The following is a 15,492-nucleotide window of genomic DNA, read 5'->3' on the forward strand; positions in this document are numbered from 1 at the left end:
ATGTTGATCAGTAGCTATATGAGTAACTGTATGGGTTATTGATTGGTTGTCCAAGTATTTGTATGGGAAACTGAGTGTGTGTGTATGGGTGGCTGGGAGGTGTGTGACTCTGTACATAGATGTGTGAGTAGTTGATTCACTATATGTATAGATTCAAAAGTGCATGTGCAAACAGCTGTATGGGCGGTTGACTGTGCATGAGTGTATTAGTGAGTGAATGGATATCTCAGTGCTACATGTCAAATTAAGTACATATGTAAAACACAGTACATGTGAGAGTTGACATCTATAAATAACTGTGCATAAGAGCCAGTGAATGTGTGAGTGGCTGTATGGATCATTGTGAACATGTATCAGAGATTGTATAAGAGAGTAAAGTAAATATGTGTTAGTATATGTTTGAATAAGTAAGGTGTGTATAACTGTATAGTTGAGAAAATGGAGGTGTGATTGATTTTTGGCATAACTGACTAGGTGTGTGAGTAACTCCATGGATGAGTGACAGTCTGTGACTGTCTGTTTACACTGATTGTATCTAAGGTTATATTAGAGTCTGAAGAGGTTCATGGTATTATCACATGAATGATATCATCAGCGATGTTATCAGTCATGTCAAATGAGATGTTTTCAGTGATGTCATCAGTGATGTCATTTGAGATGTCATCAGTGATGTCATCAGTGATGTCACTAACCATGTCATGAATGATGTAATATGTGACATCATCAGCAGTGGATTGCGGGTGCGCGATATATAGTTAGCGCTTATAACTATATATGGAATTTCAATGGTTTTATGCGAGTAAAATAAGGTTTTGTAAATGCAAATCCCTAACTGTATATAGCCTAAAACCAATGGTTTTTTCATTGAATTTTCAAGGTTTTGTAAATGCAAATTCCTAACTATATATCCACTATAACCTATGGTTTTTTCTGTGAATTTCATTGGTTTTTTAATAGCAAATATGAAAAGCTTTAAAATGTCAAGTACGTGATAGATAAAAACATTTTCGTATTTATGCACGCTGATGTGCTTTGAACGCTGCCCCCCCCCTCCCCTCTTTTCTCTTAGTAGTACTCTCTCTTTGCAGATAGTGAACGGTAGTTAACGCAGGCCTTTGCCCCCGTTGTAATCCGTCGTGCCTGCTTGTCTCTCCATTTGATTGATTGTTATCCAAGCATTTACTGTTTCAGAATTGGTTCTCTTTGGATCATTCTCTATTTACAAACAAGCACAAAGTCGCAATACTCTGTTTAGTCTTTGCAGATAGTGATAAATCGTGTAAAAAAATAAAAGTAATCGAGCAAAATCAGTAGGCCACTAATTGGATCTCTTTTTGACCTCGCTAAAATAGAAATATTAGGAACAACCCTTCATGAGAAATACGAAAATAGTGAGATGAACTGAGCTCCACACCATGAGGGCTGCAAGACAGCTCGACTCCGTCACCCACCCCGCCCAAAATAACGACAAACCCTATGCAAATATTATAAATATACACAACACACCAGCAAAGAAACAGGGTAAAACATTTTATTAAATAACTATTTACATAACTATTTTATACTTTTTATTGCCCGATCCGGCTAGCTCAATCGATCGAGCATGAAACTCATGTACTCTGATAGCAAGCGTTGCTGCTGATGCTATGCAGACCAAAACTGGTTTTCAGTTTGTACATTTTTCTAGATTTTTCAATCCAAGGTTGGTTGACTTTGTAGAACGATGGCTTCAGATTTTCAACATACGGTGTGGTGGCGCGGACTGGGAGGGGGCGCTTCGCTCCTGCCCCCTCCCCAAGTAAGATTTTCATACGTGAAAGTACGTTAATGGTTTTGGTCCCTGAGTTGCTTCAATGTCACTGCCATTCTCAAATGGCATAAGTTCTGGATGTTGGGTGCCATAGTTAAGAGTTCTGAGCAGTGCTTGTAACACTGTCTGAAGCTTATTTCCACCTACTGCAGCTTCACTATTCTCAAAGTAAGTGAGTGTCGTTTGTGGACCTGACTGCATTTGAAAACAATGTGATATGTTACCTTCCTAAACAGCTTGACGGAGGCCCCTGAGGGGCGGTGTGATGGCCATGGACTCGGAGAAGACGCTTGGCTCCGACACCCTCCCCAAGTCTTATAGCACTGGTGTAGCCTGAGATCGCCCCCGACATAGGCGGCCGGCTCCCGGGGTCCGGCGGAACTTTTTGCCTTTTGATGACTCTTCAATTCTGGACCTTGTCCCACAATCCGTTTGACCTGAAGACACGCTGTAGTGGGGCGCCCCTTTACCGTTTCAGTTGCCATTCCGCCCGCTTTTGCTACACTGTGCCTCTTCCGCCATTCAGCTGTTTACCGCCCGCTCTTGCGACTACAGCGTCTTGCTCATCATGTAGTTGAGTTGCTCCCGCTCTTGCGGTGCAGCGATAGGCGGCTGCCACAGGACTCTCAAAATGGCGGCCGGCTCTTCGGTTTTGGGCCTGGTCCACTAAAATGGCCCTGGGACACCTTTGAACTCGGACGCTTCCCTGATAGGGCTTGGGTCCCATTCTCGAAAGCGTCCCCTCAGCCGTGAAGATTCTACAAAAGTCTTGGGGGCCTCCGACTCCCGCAGGCTTCTGGTGGGGAGCGGCTGCCATGATTGCTCGTGGAATGGCCACGACGGAGCTACGAGATGGTAGTGCTCTCATGCTGACGCCAGCTTTAGTCTGAAACATCCAGAAACACTGTAGACTACCAATTCGATCAGTTCCGGTAGCGCCCCAACATGACCCGGAAGAGAAGAACTTGCCCTCCCCTCTTTGACTGATGGTTCTTGTTGCCTGTCCCCTCTGTTGTCATTTAACAGAACTTTTTGGACTGCTGAAAGGGGTTGTGTTCCGAACGCTGGTTGGTGGAGACATTTTGACTATATTCTTGACCTACGTTGTCGCGTAATGCGTTATATGACACGCCGCGTTAGCGCACCCGGAAGTTATCCGAGGCGCGGCGCGCAGCGCGTAACGTAAGCATAACAGGTCATGTGACTTGTTAATAAAACTTTTCATTGGTTCATTTTACTTTTGTTATTTTAATGATGAAAAGCTTGGTCATATGACCTAAAAATTACGCTTTTTATTGTTTTCGAACATTATTTTTTTTTAAACATATGTTATAATATTCCAGGCTAATGTACTTTCCCGGAAAATTTACAACTGTCCTGCAAGTAAAATATATTCCTTTTTCGAGAAAAAGGGCGTTTCTTCCTTCCATGACGGAGCCGTTGAGTAAAAGAGATTCGGCCTGCTGTCTTAGTCGCCGATACGCCTGATTATCAGATTCTTATCGATCACTTTATGTTGCAGAAATGAAAAACACAACTGCCCTTGACCATTTATCTTTACTGCGTTCCTACATATTATACCTTTTATCCGTCATGTAATTGGACTGCTTTATTTCACTTGCCTTTTACTGATTCGAAAACAGTGACTAAAAGTAAAAACTTTACCAATGTAAATACTACTACCGTGTTTTGTTTTAAAAACCTTTATTGTGAAAATGTCAGTATACAAATACGGGCCTATAACCACGTGGGCCGGCCACGGAGCAAACTGAAATCGTATATGATGAGGAGACATTTACACTGTAGAGGAACGTAACGAGCGGTCCATTAGGTTGCAAGAACAAAGGTGTCTAACAGTTGCGGAATCGGTGGACGTACATTTTGTAATTAAAATACGACAGGGCCACTCACAATAACATTTTCTAGATATACATTTGCGGGCAAGGAGTTACGAGTCCCATTTATACCGGCGCCATTTTGGGCGAGGCCGGGCAGGTCCAAGATATAGTCAAAATGTCTCCACCAACCATCGGCCAGACCAGAACCCCTTTCGGCCCTTTATGCTACAAGATGGTGTCTTCCATTCAGAAAATATTGTTGGCAGCATTTTGAAAGGAAACAGAAACAGCCGTTCTCCTAGTGAGTTTCACATTGTTACATTTAGGAAGAATGTTGAAGAGTAGTATGTGGAAAATCTGAAGCCATTTTTCTACAAACTCTCAATCAGACTTGGATGGAAAAAAAAATCCTGAAGAATGTACAAACTGAAAACCAATTTTTGTCTGTATAGCATCAACAGCAACGCTTGAGTCAGCTTTGTGTCAAGCCGCCATTTTCATTCAATCAATAGCGTCCCCCTGCACACATTCAGGGACCTGGTCGTGTCTTCAGATGAAACGGATTGTAGGAAAAGAAGCAGAAAGGAAAAGGAAAAAAGTTCCGCCGGACCTCGGGAGCCGGCCGCCTATGTCATGTGCGACCTTTGGCCACACCAGGGCAATAGTGAAGCTGCAGCAGGTGCAAATAAGCTTCAGACAGTCTTACAAGCACTGCTCAGAACTCTCAACTGAGGCACTCAACATCCAGGACTTGCCATTCGGATCTTGGCGCCTTGTGCTGGTTCCGACCTATTCACTCATCGGTCCACTACTGACATCACCCCATAAGCCAACGGGGCACCCCACGCCGACTTTCGGCGCAGCATTGTAGGATGGCCACACCAGTGCGGCAACTTGCTGGACACAACCTCGGTGCCATCCGGATCTCGGCGCGTTCGACTCACTGTACCGCAAGAGTGACCGCAACTCAGCTGGACACGCCGTCCTTCGGCGCAGCATTGTAGGATGGCCACACCAGTGCGGCAATTTGCTGGACACCACCTCGGTGCCATCCGGATCTCGACGCGTTGTGCTGCCTTCGGCCTATTCGCACATCGGTCCGCTACTGACGCCGCCTCACGTGCCAACGGATTTTCTACGCTTTTTGTAGCCCTATGCCGCATAACAGGTCATGTGACTTGTTTATAAAACTTTTCATTGGATCATTTTACTTTTGGTTTCCTAAAGATGGAAGGCTTGGTCATATGACCTAAAAATAACACTTTTCATTGGTTTAGAACATTTTTTTTTCCCAAACGATGAAAGCCCCACCTTGTTTCTGGATCATTCAGACTGAAGCTGGCGTCAGCATGAGAGCACCACCATCTCGTGGCTCCGTCGTGGTCATTCCGCGAGCAATCATGGCAGCCGCTCCCCACCGGAAGCCTGCGGGAGTCGGGGGCCCCCAAGACTTTTGTAGAATCTTCACGGCTGAGGGGACGCTTTTCGAGAATGGAGCCCAAGCCCTAGCAGGCAAGCGTCCGAGTTCCAAGGTGTCCCAGGGCCATTTCAGTGGACCAGGCCCAAAACCGAAGAGCCGTCCGCCATTTTAAGAGTCATGTGGCAGGCGCCTATCGCTGCACTGCAAGAGTGGGAGCAACTCAACAACATGGTGAGCGAGACGCTGTAGCCGCAAGAGCGGGCGCAACTCAGCTGGATGGCCGCCACCTGGGGAGGCCCGTTCACGCCGCCTCCCCCACGCCCCGGGCCGCCGCACGCAAATTTTCGGAGCAGCATTGTAGGATACCAAAACCAGTGCGGCAGTTTACTGGACATCACCTGGGTGCCATCAACATCTCAGCGCGTTCTGCTGCCTTGGGACTATTAGCACAACAGACCGCTACTGATGAGGCCTCCCCCCGCCCCACCCGGGACGCCCCACGCCAATTTTCGGAGCAGCATTGTAGGATCCCAAAACCAGTGCGGCACCCAGGCGACATCACCTGGGTGCCGTCCAGAACTCTGCACGTTGTGCTGCCTTGGGACTATTCGCACAAAAGACAGCTTCTGACCATTGTTGCTTTTTTGGGTGAAAAATGTTTAAATGTTTTTACAGTTTTTGTTCCGTTCATTATAGTTAAAAGTTAATAAAGTTTTAAAATCTAACTTTGTTGGAGTGCTATATATGTTTAAAAAATCGGGTGAATGGGGCCTTGAATCGGGTTATTGTCATGTGTGGGCTTTGCAAGTGTACTGCTACAAGATCGGACATTTCAAACTCAAATGCACGTTCTTTTTCTTACCTTTCCGAAGCATGGAGCGCAATAGCAGGCAGAGAAAGGGTGATGCACGTGTTGAACACTGCCTGGCCTGGCAAGTTGCTGGCAGTGCCCCCCCCGCCCGCTCCTGAAAGAGGGCACACACACACCGCCGCCCCGAGTACTTCACAAATCTTTAAAAGACCATGCGCTTGTTCATGAGGCTTAAATGGTTTATCACCCCTTCTAGAACCCCTGCATCGACCCTCTGACGTTTCCTGGAAGAATTAGCACGTAACACAATACCAAGCCCTGTCAGCTGAAACCCCCGAGAAATCATGGGGCATATTATCAAGGGGGTTTATTTCCGCTTTTTTGGCTTTAAAAGCCCAAAAAAAAAGAGATAAAATTATCTCCCTATTACCAAGCTGTCGCTAACACCAGTTAGTGACAGCTAAAAGGAGATAGCGACCATCTTGGGCCCCGCTTTGCATATCAGTGATATTTATCACTAACGACATGCAAAGTGGGCGTGCCAAGATTTTAGCGACTGGAAACAGTCCCTAACCATCGCTATCTCCTATTACCAACTTTTGGAGATATTCGCGCTAAGTGCGAATATCTCCAAAACCTAACACCTGCCCTGAGCAGTTTTAGCCATGTTATCCAATGGGAAGTGGATAACATGGCTAAAAGCATTTGCTGGATAATGCATGAATATCGCTGACTTTTCAACGATATTCATGCATTGCGGCCGTTTTTTATCGCATTTGCGATAAACCTTGCTAATAGCAAGGTTTATGTGCGATAAAATTCGCCGATGTGCGGCGATAATTTTTGTCTCTAAACAAGTTAGAGACAAAAATTATCGCTAGTTGTTGGTAATATGCCCCCGGGTTTTTCCTTGCAGAAATCGGGAAGCGAAAGACTAGCACTGAAATCAGTAGTCTGAATCGGGAGGGTTGGCATGTCTGGATACTCTACAGCTGGGGCCATAAACTACATCCGCAGGGCTAGGTGATAGCCTAGGTCCGGCCTGGACAATCGGACACAGAGGAAGAGGAGTGTCAGAGGGTGCGGTAGTGAATAGGGTGAAAGGGAGGTGTCGGGCGGGCACAGGGTGTGATTCTCAGAGAAGAGCAGCGCAGATGGGGGGAAGTATATGGCCCATGCATGAGAGAAAGAGCGGGGGTGACCAGTGCGTGGGGGAGATGCTTGCGAGGGTGGGGAGCCATGCTGAGGATCGGCGGCGTGCAGAGAGTGGCCCTCGTCAAGGCATCTAAAATGGCTGCCGTGCACGACAAAATTGTGGCATTGGACAAAAACGCAAGATGGCGCAGACAATGTTTATCAATAAGGATTCATTTATAACAAAATATTTACTCGCAGTGACAAAATGGTGGTCAACACTTCCTGATTTCCATCGAATGGAACGTTAACAAACGTCACGCAGCAAAAAAAAAAAAAAGCTCACGCACAGAGCAGTTTTTAGCCATGTTATCCAATGGAAGGTGGATAACATGGCTAAGAGCATTTGCTGGATAATGCATGAATATCGCTGACTTTTCAGCGATATTCATGCATTGTGGCCGATGTGCGGCGATAATTTTTGTCTCTAAACAATTAAAACGAAGCACAAAATGGCGAATTCCCGTTTCGCTACCAGTTTGCGGCCCAGTTCGCGGCCCGTGAAGCGCTTCTACCGTGAAAAATCATTTTTTTTTTATTTTCCCCATGGGACCCTTTAATAACCCCAACAACATTCCTAGGGGGTCAAGAGGGGTATACCTTGCCCCCTTTCAATAAATTCCCCCTTTGTTTTTCACCTCTTCTTCTCTCTCGATCCTACCGAGAGATAAGATGGCGGCCGCTCCGGACTGTTTAGAATGTTGACAGACACCGGAGAGCCAATCAGCTTTCTGCGCGCAAAGTTCCGTTTCGCGAAAAGTAAGCGGACCGGATCGCTGCCCGGAGCGCTGTTACAGATATATATCTTGTTTTGAACGTTAATTTCTCAAAAACTACTGGAGCACATATATTGAGACCTAGCAAAGGCACATCGGGCTAACAGTCCCTACAATTTTGCCAAGTTTCGTGCAAATCCATTCAGCCGTTCGAGCTAAAAGTGAGTCCAACCGCCCTATGGAAAAATGAATGGGAAAAACGCGTTTTGGGACCCCCCTTTTTTCTCGGCCCCCCTTGACGAAACCCCACCAAATTTTCAGGGGCTGCTCAGAAACAAAATGTGCCATTTTGCTGAAATTCCGATTCCGTCCACAAACGCCAAAGTTATTAGACATAGAATTTTCAAAAATCCCATAGGGAAAAAATCCTAACTATATATACCTACTGGCGAGACGCCAGTAGGTTATATATATATATATATATATATATATATATATATATATATATATATATATATATATATATATATATATATATATATATATAAATATATATATATATATATATATATATATATATATATATATATATATATATATATATATATATATATATATCACAGAAAAAACCATAGGTTATAGTCCATATATAGTTAGGAATTTGCATTTACAAAACCTTGAAAATTCAATGAAAAAACCATTAGTTTTAGGCCATATATAGTTAGGGATTTGCATTTAGAAAACCTTATTTTACTCGCATAAAACCATTGAAATTCCATATATAGTTATAAGCGCTAACTATATATCGCGCACCCGCAATCCACTGCTGATGATGTCACATATTACATCATTCATGACATGGTTAGTGACATCACTGATGACATCACTGATGACATCTCAAATGACATCACTGATGACATCACTGATTACAACATCCAGTGACTGTATGTTTCTGTAAAGTTAAAATATGTTTTACATATTGAAGAATGAGTGGATATATAAGTGTCTGGATGAAGGATTTACTAGGTGCATGACTGACTGATTGAGTGAGTGATTAAATGTGTCTCACTGAGTGCATGGGTTAGTGACTAAACTGTTTTAATTTGTGCATCATTATATCTGTTGTTCTACAAACTGCTGCATATGTTGATCAGTAGCTATATGAGTAACTGTATGGGTTATTGATTGGTTGTCCAAGTATTTGTATGGGAAACTGAGTGTGTGTGTATGGGTGGCTGGGAGGTGTGTGACTCTGTACATAGATGTGTGAGTAGTTGATTCACTATATGTGTAGATTCAAAAGTGCATGTGGAAACAGCTGTATGGGCGGTTGACTGTGCATGAGTGTATTAGTGAGTGAATGGATATCTCAGTGCTACATGTCAAATTAAGTACATATGTAAAACACAGTACATGTGAGAGTTGACATCTATAAATAACTGTGCATAAGAGCCAGTGAATGTGTGGGTGGCTGTATGGATCATTGTGAACATGTATCAGAGATTGTATAAGAGAGTAAAGTAAATATGTGTTAGTATATGTTTGAATAAGTAAGGTGTGTATAACTGTATAGTTGAGAAAATGGAGGTGTGATTGATTTTTGGCATAACTGACTAGGTGTGTGAGTAACTCCATGGATGAGTGACAGTCTGTGACTGTCTGTTTACACTGATTGTATCTAAGGTTATATTAGAGTCTGAAGAGGTTCATGGTATTATCACATGAATGATATCATCAGTGATGTGATCAGTCATGTCAAATGAGATGTTATCAGTGATGTCATCAGTGATGTCATTTGAGATGTCATCAGTGATGTCATCAGTGATGTCACTAACCATGTCATGAATGATGTAATATGTGACATCATCAGCAGTGGATTGCGGGTGCGCGATATATAGTTAGCGCTTATAACTATATATGGAATTTCAATGGTTTTATGCGAGTAAAATAAGGTTTTCTAAATGCAAATCCCTAACTATATATGGCCTAAAACCAATGGTTTTTTCATTGAATTTTCAAGGTTTTGTAAATGCAAATTCCTAACTATATATGGACTATAACCTATGGTTTTTTCTGTGAATTTCAATGGTTTTTTAATAGCAAATATCAAAAGCTGTCAAATGTCAAGTACGTGATAGGTAAAAACGTTTTCGTGTTTATGCACGCTGATGTGCTTTGAACGCTGCCCCCCCCCACTCCCCTCTTTTCTCTTAGTAGTACTCTCTCTTTGCAGATAGTGAACGGTAGTTAACGCAGACCTTTACCCCTGTTGTAATCCGTCGTACCTGCTTGTCTCTCCATTTGATTGATTATTATCCAAGCATTTACTGTTTTACAATTGGTTCTCTTTGGATCATTCTCTATTTACAAACAAGCACAAAGTCGCAATACTCTGTTTAGTCTTTGCAGATAGTGAAAAATCGTGTAAAAAAATAAAAGTAATCGAGCAAAATCAGTAGACCACTAATTCGATCTCTTTTTGACCTCGGTAAAATACAAACATTAGGAACAACCCTTCATGAGAAATACGAAAATAATGAAATGAACTAAGCTCCACACCATGAGGGCTGCAAAACAGCTCGACTCCGCCACCCACACCGCCCAAAATAACGACAAACCCTATGCAAATATTATAAATATACACAACACACCAGCAAAGAAACAGAGTAAAACATTTTATTAAATAACTATTTACATAACTATGTTATACTTTTTATTGCCCGATCCGGCTAGCTCAATCGATCGAGCATGAAACTCATGCACTGATAACAAGCGTTGAGAGTTTGTAGAACGATGGCTTCAGATTTTCCACATACGGTGTAGTGGCGCGAACTGGCAGGGGGTGTTTGGATTCTACCCCTTCCCCAAATAAGATTTTCATACGTGAATGTTCGTTCATGCTTTTTGTCCCTGAGTTGCTTCCATGTCACTGCCTTACACAAATGGCATAAGTCCTGGTTGTTGAGTGCCATATTTCAGAGTTCTAAGCAGCTCTTGTAACACTGTTTAAACCTTATTTGCACCTGCTGCAGCTTCACTATTCAAAGTAAGTGGGGTCCATTTGTGTACCTGACTGCATTGGAAAACAATGTGATACGGTGCCTCCCTAAACCGCTTGACGGAGGCCCCCGAGGGGCGGTGAGATGGCGCGGACTGAGAGGGGGCGCTTGGCTCCTGCCCCCTCCCCAAGTCGTGTTGCCCTGGTGAGGCCTGAGATCGCCCCCGGCATAGGCGGCCGGCTCCCGGGGTCCGGCGGAATTTTTTACCTTTTGAAGAATCTTCCATTCTGCACCTTGTCCCACAATCCGTTTGACCTGAAGACACGCTGTCGTGGTGCGCCCCTTTACCGTTTTAGTTGCCATTCCGCCCGCTTTTGGTACTCTGTGCCTCTTGCGCCATTCAGCTGTTTACCGCCCGCTCTTGCGACTACAACGTCTCGCTCACCATGTAGTTGAGTTGCTCCCGCTCTTAAGATTTAACCGAACTTTTTGGACCGCTGAAAGCGGTTGATTTCCGACCGCTGGTTGGTGGAGACATTTTGACTATATTCTGGACCTGCATTGTCGTGTAATGCGTCATATGACGCGACGCGTTAGCGCACCCGGAAGTGCTCCGGTGCGCAAGGCGCAGCTTCCCGGAAACGATCCAGAGCGCGCCGCGCAGCGTGTAACGTAAGCATAACAGTTCATGTGACTTGTTAATAAAACTTTTCATTGGTTCATTTTACTTTTCTTTTCCTAATTATGTAAGACTAGGTCATGTGACCTAAAAATAACACTTTTCATTGGATTAAAACATTTTTTTTCCCAAACGATGAAAGCCCCACCTTGTTTCTGGATGTTTCAGACTGAAGCTGGCGTCACCATGAGAGCACCACCATCTCGTAGCTCCGTCGTGGCCATTCCGCAAGCAATCATGGCAGCCGCTCCCCACCGGAAGCCTGCGGGAGTCGACGGCCCCCAAGACTTTTGTACAATCTTCAAGGCTGAGGGGACGCTTTCGAGAATGGAACCCAAGCCCTGGCAGACAAGCGTCCGAGTTCCAAGGTGTCCCAGGGCCATTTTACTGGACCAGGCCCAAATCCGAAGAGCCGACCGCCATTTTAGGAGTCCTGTGGAAGCCGCCTATCGCTGCACCGCAAGAGTGGGAGCAACTCAACTACATGGTGAGCGAGACGCTGTAGCCGTAAGAGCGGGCGCTAAACAGCTGAATGGCGGAAAAGGCACAGTGTAGCAAAAGCGGGCGGAATGGCGACTGAGACGATAAAGGGGCGCCCCACTACAGCAGACAAGCCTCCGCCATGTGCTTCAAAACTGCATATGTATCTCGTGATATCAAGGTTGGGCAACCAGTACACAACAAGCAGTTACGAGTCCCATTTACACCGGCGCCATTTTGGGCGCGGCCGGGCAGGTCCAGGATCTACTGAAACATAACAAATGAGGCTGACGTCTCTGAAGCAGTTGACGAACAGCAGGACATAGCAAATAAACATGAACTCTCTAAAGCTGTTAACTCACTGCAGGACAAAACAAGTGAACCTGAAACCTCTGGAATAATTGTCGCTCAAAAGAACAACACACAAAACTCTGTGGAGCCTGAAGAAAAAAAAACAGAAGGGCACTGTAGTTTCAGACACACTTAACACTAATGACTAAACAAAGATATCGTCTGTTTATGAAGCAGTTATCATCTTGACAGAATTGACAAAGAAGTGTACAGACACCAATGCTATTAAGAAACACAAGGAAATCCTAACGCATCAGCATTCTCGGAAGAGGTTGACACAGATAACATCTTAAGGAACAAAGAAAGACCTGTTCACTCTTGACACCCCAGGTGCTGTGTATATTGCACTATAGTGCTGCATCGAGAAAACGGACAACCCTATTGATGTGGATTTTTCATTATTGATTATTGTAAAGAAATGGCGACTCCCCCCTTTAGCAGATTAGCTAAATGTTTGCGTAATTTAGGCATAAAAGTTATATTATTGTTGTTGTTGTTGTTATCGTTATAGTTCTGGTTAATTTCAAAAAATGGTTAAATATATTTACAGTTTTTGTTGCGTTCGTTATATTTAAATGTTAATAAAGTTTTAAAATCTAACTTTGTTGGAGTGCTATATATGTTTAAAAAATCGGGTGAATGGGGCCTTGAATCGGGTTATTGTCATGTGTGGGCTTTGCAAGTGTACTGCTACAAGATCGGACATTTCAAACTCAAATGCACGTTCTTTTTCTTACCTTTCCGAAGCATGAAGCGCAATAGCAGGCAGAGAAAGGGTGATGCACGTGTTGAACACTGCCTGGCCTGGCAAGTTGCTGGCAGTGCCCCCCCCGCCCGCTCCTGAAAGAGGGCACACACACACCGCCGCCCCGAGTACTTCACAAATCTTTAAAAGACCATGCGCTTGTTCATGAGGCTTAAATGGTTTATCACCCCTTCTAGAACCCCTGCATCGACCCTCTGACGTTTCCTGGAAGAATTAGCACGTAACACAATACCAAGCCCTGTCAGCTGAAACCCCCGAGAAATCATGGGGCATATTATCAAGGGGGTTTATTTCCGCTTTTTTGGCTTTAAAAGCCAAAAAAAAGAGATAAAATTATCTCCCTATTACCAAGCTGTCGCTAACACCAGTTAGTGACAGCTAAAAGGAGATAGCGACCATCTTGGGCCCCGCTTTGCATATCAGTGATATTTATCACTAATGACATGCAAAGTGGGCGTGACAAGATTTTAGCGACTGGAAACAGTCCCTAACCATCGCTATCTCCTATTACCAACTTTTGGAGATATTCACGCTAAGCGCGAATATCTCCAAAACCTAACACCTGCCCTGAGCAGTTTTAGCCATGTTATCCAATGGGAAGTGGATAACATGGCTAAAAGCATTTGCTGGATAATGCATGAATATCGCTGACTTTTCAACGATATTCATGCATTGCGGCCGTTTCTTAACGCATTTGCGATAAACCTTGCTAATAGCAAGGTTTATGTGCGATAAAATTCGCCGAAGTGCGGCGATAATTTTTGTCTCTAAACAAGTTAGAGACAAAAATTGTCGCTAGTTGTTGGTAATATGCCCCCGGGTTTTTCCTTGCAGGAATCGGGAAGCGAAAGACTAGCACTGAAATCAGTAGTCTCACGCCTGAATCGGGAGGGTTGGCATGTCTGGATACTCTACAGCTGGGGCCATAAACTACATCCGCAGGGCTAGGTGATAGCCTAGGTCCGGCCTGGACAATCGGACACAGAGGAAGACGAGTGTCAGAGGGTGCGGTAGTGAATAGGGTGAAAGGGAGGTGTCGGGAAGGCACAGGGTGTGATTCTCAGAGAAGAGCAGCGCAGATGGGGGGAAGTATATGTCCCATGCATGAGAGAGAGAGCGGGGGTGACCAGTGCGTGGGGAAGATGCTTGCGAGGGTGGGGAGCCATGCTGAGGATCAGCGGCGTGCAGAGAGTGGCCCTGGTCAAGGCATCTAAAATGGCTGCCGTGCACGACAAAATTGTGGCATTGGACAAAAACGCAAGATGGCGCAGACAATGTTTATCAATAAGGATTCATTTATAACAAAATATTTACTCGCAGTGACAAAATGGTGGTCAACACTTCCTGATTTCCATCGAATCGAACGTTAACAAACGTCACGCAGCAAAAAAAAAAAAAAAGCTCACGCACAGAGCAGTTTTTAGCCATGTTATCCAATAGAAGGTGGATAACATGGCTAAGAGCATTTGCTGGATAATGCATGAATATCGCTGACTTTTCAGCGATATTCATGCATTGTGGCCGATGTGCGGCGATAATTTCTGTCTCTAAACAATTAAAACGAAGCACAAAATGGCGAATTCCCGTTTCGCTACCAGTTTGCGGCCCAGTTCGCGGCCCGTGAAGCGCTTCTACCGTGAAAAATCATTTTTTTTTCCCCACGGGACCCTTTAATAACCCTAACAACATTCCTAGGGGGTCAAGAGGGGTATACCTTGCCCCCTTTCAATAAATTCCCCCTTCGTTTTTCACCTCTTCTTCTCTCTCGATCCTACCGAGAGATAAGATGGCGGCCGCTCCGGACTGTTTAGAATGTTGACAGACACCGGAGAGCCAATCAGCTTTCTGCGCGCAAAGTTCCATTTCGCGAAAAGTAAGCGGACCGGATCGCTGCCCAGAGCGCTGTTACAGATATATATCTTGTTTTGAACGTTAATTTCTCAAAAACTACTGGAGCACATATATTGAGACCTAGCAAAGGCACATCGGGCTAACAGTCCCTACAATTTTGCCAAGTTTCGTGCAAATCCATTCAGCCGTTCGAGCTAAAAGTGAGTCCTACCGCCCTATGGAAAAATGAATGGGAAAAACGTGTTTTGGGACCCCCCTTGACGAAACCCCCCCAAATGTTCAGGGGCTGCTCAGAAACAAAATGTGCCATTTTCCTGAAAATTTCAGCCGATTCCGTCCACAAACGCCAAAGTTATTAGACATAGAATTTTCAAAAGTTCCATAGAGAAAAAATCCTAACTATATATACCTACTGGCGACCGCCAGTAGGTAATATATATATATATATATATTCCAAGAATAATCCGATGGAGCGCAGAGCTTTCCAGACAGCTGCAAAAACGGACTCGAACCCAAAATTTTGTGCAAATTGATGATTTATTTAGCAGATGGTGTTCCCTTAGTCATCACGACGCGT

Source organism: Lissotriton vulgaris, chromosome 3_1 (genome assembly GCF_964263255.1).
Source record: "Lissotriton vulgaris chromosome 3_1, aLisVul1.2, whole genome shotgun sequence".
NCBI classification, from domain to species: Eukaryota; Metazoa; Chordata; class Amphibia; order Caudata; family Salamandridae; genus Lissotriton; species Lissotriton vulgaris.